Here is a 6,207-nt window from a genome sequence, read left to right on the forward strand (position 1 = left end):
ATCTTTTATAAATTTACAACAGTTCAATACTCAAATGTACTCTTCTCGGTTCTAGCGAAGCCGAGTTCCGTCACGTTCGACCAACGGGAATCGAACGCGCAGAAGTCGCCATAGGATTGACGACACAAAAACGTTCGAAAAAAAAAGAAAACGACGAACGCGCGAAGATACGCGCGTTCGCCGGCCGGGCGTAAAGTACATTATGATATATAACAACCATCGAGATCGAAGCTCCGTTCGTCAGGAAACGACGGGGATATATACACCCGATTCTGAATCCTCTGTACAGCACACGATCTCGCGAACGAGTAAGCACGGTGGCTAGCCCATGTTATATATGTGTTTGATTCTACTCTCTCGTCCAATTATTCAAGAAACAGCGCGCGTGCATCTCTCCATCGTTCGGGTGATAGTAAAGATTCGATGGGATTCGCGCGGCCGTCCGCCTCGAGCGGTCTTTCGTCCCAATATCCAGAAGCAGAGTTTGAAAAACTCTAGCGACGGCACGGGTGTCCGACTCACGACATCGAGGTTTCGAAGCCGGCGATCCCCTCCGAACGGATGGCGACCACGCGACCGACTGAAAGCATGAAAAATCGACGAAAGATAGAACACATCTCCGTTCGGGTGGTGTTTTTTCTTTAAAAAAAAAAAAAAAAACAAAAATTCGATGGGACTCGCAGCCATCGTCCTCGCGCGGTCTTTCGTCCCGATATCCAGAAGCAGAGTTTGAAAAACTCTAGCGACGGCACGGGTGTCCGACTCACGACAACGAGGATAGACAGCCGGTCCCCTCCGAACGGGTTATGCGATGATAAACTCGATGAAACTTTAGTCTCGTTCAGGTAGTGTGTGTCTTGTAAATCAAAAATTCGATGGGACACGCATCCATCGTCCTCGCGCGGTCTTTCGTCCCAACATCCAGAAGCAGAGTTTGAAAAACTCTAGCGACGGCACGGGTGTCCGACTCACGACAACGAGGATAGACAGCCGGTCCCCTCTGAACGGTATATTATATATGAGATGATAGACGACAAACTGGATGAAACTTTAAGTCTCGTTCAGGTAGTGTGTAAATCAAAAATTCGATGGGACTCGCATCCGTCGTCCTCGCGCGGTCTTTCGTCCCGATATCCAGAAGCAGAGTTTGAAAAACTCTAGCGACGGCACGGGTGTCCGACTCACGACAACGAGGAAAGACAGCCGGTCCCCTCTGAACGGTATATTATATGAAACTTTAAGTCTCGTTCAGGTAGTGTGTAAGTCAAAAATTCGATGGGACTCGCATCCGTCGTCCTCGCGCGGTCTTTCGTCCCGATATCCAGAAGCAGAGTTTGAAAAACTCTAGCGACGGCACGGGTGTCCGACTCACGACAACGAGGATAGACAGCCGGTCCCCTCTGAACGGTATATTATATATGCGATGATAGACGACAAACTGGATGAAACTTTAAGTCTCGTTCAGGTAGTGTGTAAATAAAAAATTCGATGGGACTCGCATCCGTCGTCCTCGCGCGGTCTTTCGTCCCGATATCCAGAAGCAGAGTTTGAAAAACTCTAGCGACGGCACGGGTGTCCGACTCACGACAACGAGGAAAGACAGCCGGTCCCCTCTGAACGGTATATTATATGAAACTTTAAGTCTCGTTCAGGTAGTGTGTAAGTCAAAAATTCGATGGGACTCGCATCCGTCGTCCTCGCGCGGTCTTTCGTCCCGATATCCAGAAGCAGAGTTTGAAAAACTCTAGCGACGGCACGGGTGTCCGACTCACGACAACGAGGATAGACAGCCGGTCCCCTCTGAACGGTATATAATATGAAACTTTAAGTCTCGTTCAGGTAGTGTGTAAGTCAAAAATTCGATGGGACTCGCATCCGTCGTCCTCGCGCGGTCTTTCGTCCCGATATCCAGAAGCAGAGTTTGAAAAACTCTAGCGACGGCACGGGTGTCCGACTCACGACAACGAGGATAGACAGCCGGTCCCCTCTGAACGGTATATAATATACATTATGCGACGGTAGACGATCAACTAGACGAAACTTTAGTCTCGTTCAGGTGGTGTAAAAAAAATTCGATGGGATACGCACGCACGGCTGTCGTCGTCCTCGAGCGGTCTTTCGTCCCAATATCCAGAAGCAGAGTTTGAAAAACTCTAGCGACGGCACGGGTGTCCGACTCACGACATCGAGGCTTCGAAGCCGGCGGCGTTCCCCTCTGAACGAACTTCGGCTAGACTAGTTACGAATCGTTGCTACACATCGTCTTCATCGTCGTCGTCGTCGACATCGACATCATCATCATATCATCATCATCATCATCATCATCATCATCGGTCATCGTCGCATAGCGGGCCAACATCCACGCGATGCGTCTTCGTTCTAGGTTACCCGATCCACGAGTATGTTACACGTGGTTTCGTTATTTCGAACGAAACGACATACGAAGAGCACACGCCCTTTGGGTAGGAAGCACGTTTCGAGAACGACGAGAGTTTCGATGAAAGAGACGAGAGAAGTCGACGCAGAAGGTATCCATGGATCTTCGAAGAGAACCTTCGAAGATGTATATCGGTATCCTTTCGCTCTGCGCGACTCGCTACAAGTTCTTTCGCTCTCGTCGACTCGTTCTAGACGCTTCGTTCGATCCCAAAGAGGAGTCTTCGATATGTCCCGTTGCTAGGAGGAGAACAAACGCAACACAGACCACGAAACATAGAAGAGAATAGGCGAGCATGATCACTCCGACACGAGGCACTTTAGAGATTTTCTTATTAGTTTGCATGGACTTTTATATTTCGTTTGTACGGTTTCCACGATGCAAATACGAAATACGAGATCGTGACGGCGGGTCTTTCTGTGTACGGCCTCTCGCAGGCGCCACGACTGCATTTCTCTTTACACCTGGTTTCCATCGTAATTTTTTCGTTTGATATCGAGCCTTAACTTTTGTTGGCTCTTTCGAAGCTAGAGTTCCCTTTTATTAGAATTTCATATATATATATATTATATGTTATATGTTTTATTCGGAGACGGCGGGTCTTTCTGTTTACGACCTCACGCAGGCGCCTCGAATAAGTTTCATTCGCATTTCGTTTTTATACTTGTATATATATCTCTTCATCCCGATGATCGAGAGAGAGTGCCACCTTCTCTTCGTATAATTCCGTAGCTGGAGGGTCGTCTCCTCCTTAAGAATATTTCTATTCGTGCCAACGGAGGTTGCCAAGCTCCCTGGCGTTTTCGTTTGTTAAAGTATATAGCTTGTTAATACGTCGTATATACTTTCGTCGATACAGGAGGAGTACGGCTCCTTACCGACCATTGTGATATATATTTCATAGTTTTTATATGTGTTCAAGTCAAATTCTTTTGGTATCGTATCGTTAATGATCCTTCCGCAGGTTCACCTACGGAAACCTTGTTACGACTTTTACTTCCTCTAAATGATCAAGTTTGGTCATCTTCCCGGTAACATCGGCAATGCTTATCACATTGGCCGCGCACCAGTCCGAAGACCTCACTAAATCATTCAATCGGTAGTAGCGACGGGCGGTGTGTACAAAGGGCAGGGACGTAATCAACGCGAGCTTATGACTCGCGCTTACTGGGAATTCCTCGTTCATGGGGAATAATTGCAAGCCCCAATCCCTAGCACGAAGGAGGTTCAGCGGGTTACCCGGGCCTTTCGGCCAGGGAAAACACGCTGATTCCTTCAGTGTAGCGCGCGTGCGGCCCAGAACATCTAAGGGCATCACAGACCTGTTATTGCTCAATCTCGTGCGGCTAGAAGCCGCCTGTTCCTCTAAGAAGATTTGTTTGTACGTTGGTAGTAAAAACCCACCGACCGAAGCCGGGGGCCTTCGAGATACCATAAGTTACGTCTATTTAGCAGGCTAGAGTCTCGTTCGTTATCGGAATTAACCAGACAAATCGCTCCACCAACTAAGAACGGCCATGCACCACCACCCACCGAATCAAGAAAGAGCTATCAATCTGTCAATCCTTCCGGTGTCCGGGCCTGGTGAGGTTTCCCGTGTTGAGTCAAATTAAGCCGCAGGCTCCACTCCTGGTGGTGCCCTTCCGTCAATTCCTTTAAGTTTCAGCTTTGCAACCATACTTCCCCCGGAACCCAAAAGCTTTGGTTTCCCGGAAGCTGCCCGCCGAGTCATCGGAGGAACTTCGGCGGATCGCTGGCTGGCATCGTTTATGGTTAGAACTAGGGCGGTATCTGATCGCCTTCGAACCTCTAACTTTCGTTCTTGATTAATGAAAACATTTTTGGCAAATGCTTTCGCTTCTGTCCGTCTTGCGACGATCCAAGAATTTCACCTCTAACGTCGCAATACGAATGCCCCCATCTGTCCCTATTAATCATTACCTCGGGGCTCCGAAAACCAACAAAATAGAACCGAGGTCCTATTCCATTATTCCATGCACACAGTATTCAGGCGAAGGTAGCCTGCTTTAAGCACTCTAATTTGTTCAAAGTAAACGTATCGGCCCACCTCGACACTCAGTGAAGAGCACCGCGATGGGATATTAGTTGGACCGCCCGCGAGGAGCTAAGCCCACCGATAGGACGTACCACATAATGCCAGTTAAACACCGCGAGCGGTGAACCGACACTGTGACACACAGATTCAACTACGAGCTTTTTAACCGCAACAACTTTAATATACGCTATTGGAGCTGGAATTACCGCGGCTGCTGGCACCAGACTTGCCCTCCAATTGGTCCTCGTTAAAGGATTTAAAGTGTACTCATTCCGATTACGGGGCCTCGGATGAGTCCCGTATCGTTATTTTTCGTCACTACCTCCCCGTGCCGGGAGTGGGTAATTTGCGCGCCTGCTGCCTTCCTTGGATGTGGTAGCTGTTTCTCAGGCTCCCTCTCCGGAATCGAACCCTGATTCCCCGTTACCCGTTACAACCATGGTAGGCGCAGAACCTACCATCGACAGTTGATAAGGCAGACATTTGAAAGATGCGTCGCCGGTGCTAGATGACCATGCGATCAGCACAAAGTTATTCAGAGTCACCAAAACAAACGATGGACGGACAGACGAGCCATCCGCCACCGATTGGTTTTGATCTAATAAAAGCATTCCTACCATCTCTGGTCGGAATCTGTTTGCATGTATTAGCTCTAGAATTACCACAGTTATCCAAGTAAATGTAGGTATGATCTAAGAAACCATAACTGATTTAATGAGCCATTCGCGGTTTCACCTTAATGCGGCATGTACTGAGACATGCATGGCTTAATCTTTGAGACAAGCATATGACTACTGGCAGGATCAACCAGGGATCTTATTCGTATAACAATTCTTATAAATTTCGTTTAAGTTCTCTTCGTGTCGTAGGTGGGACGTAAGCACCGTACGACGAGACTTTTCGTTCTTAAGATAGATATATCTATAAAATATATCTCCTAGCGACGTTCGAGATACACCCATAGTTCAGTAATAATCTTCGAACGCCGCTCGCAGCCACTTTGTAATTCTCAACTCCACCTCCTCTCTTCTCTCTCTCTCTTTCTCATAGTCTTATATAAAATGTTTAGAATCGTACTTCTAAAGGAACATTTCCATAATGCTGTCTTCGTGTAAAAAGACTTATTAGAATATCTTAGCGGTAAAGCACGTATACGCACCTCACGCTGAACGAACAAGCGCGTATCCCAGTGCGTCGCGCTGGACATACCGTAAGAATATTCTTTCAATCGGTAGAACATTTTCGGCAGAAGACATACTACGCAAAGATAGTACGCTCCTACCGCCTCATCGGATACTTCTGCGAAAGCAGAAGTTTTTATAGAAAGCAGACGGTTATACTCTTTTGAATGAATCGATGCTCAGTTAGTACAAGCACACACGCATCTAACAATTTTTGTTAGAATACGTACACACAGGTCACCAGCTTCCCGACTCAGGGGAACCTTGCCACGATATTTGGTCATTACGTCCAGGACAGCGACCCGCGGCGCAGCAGTGTAGAGAAAAAACCAGAACGAGAACGGAGGAACAGTCGAGAAATAGCGTAAAATACACTAAGACTCGAGGAGCGGTGACTGAATTCTCAACCGAGGCCGTAGAATAGCCACGCGCTCAACGCTGTTCCGACCGAACCGTCCGGCTCGACGTCTCTCTTATAGATACGAAAGCGCCAGCCGGAAGGCCGGCGCCGGCCGGGCTAGCGGCCGCGCGCT

General features: G+C 48.0%; 1 non-coding gene across 1 annotated transcript; it reads right to left on the reverse strand.

The window, feature by feature from the left end:
- Positions 1-3,384: 3,384 nt before the first annotated feature.
- LOC126877702 (small subunit ribosomal RNA) lies at positions 3,385-5,307 on the reverse strand. The gene has a single exon (XR_007695257.1). It is a non-coding gene; the product is annotated as a small subunit ribosomal RNA (ribosomal RNA).
- Positions 5,308-6,207: the final 900 nt, after the last annotated feature.

The sequence above is a fragment of the Bombus huntii genome, unplaced genomic scaffold, assembly GCF_024542735.1.
Source record: "Bombus huntii isolate Logan2020A unplaced genomic scaffold, iyBomHunt1.1 ctg00000219.1, whole genome shotgun sequence".
Taxonomy (NCBI): Eukaryota; Metazoa; Arthropoda; class Insecta; order Hymenoptera; family Apidae; genus Bombus; species Bombus huntii.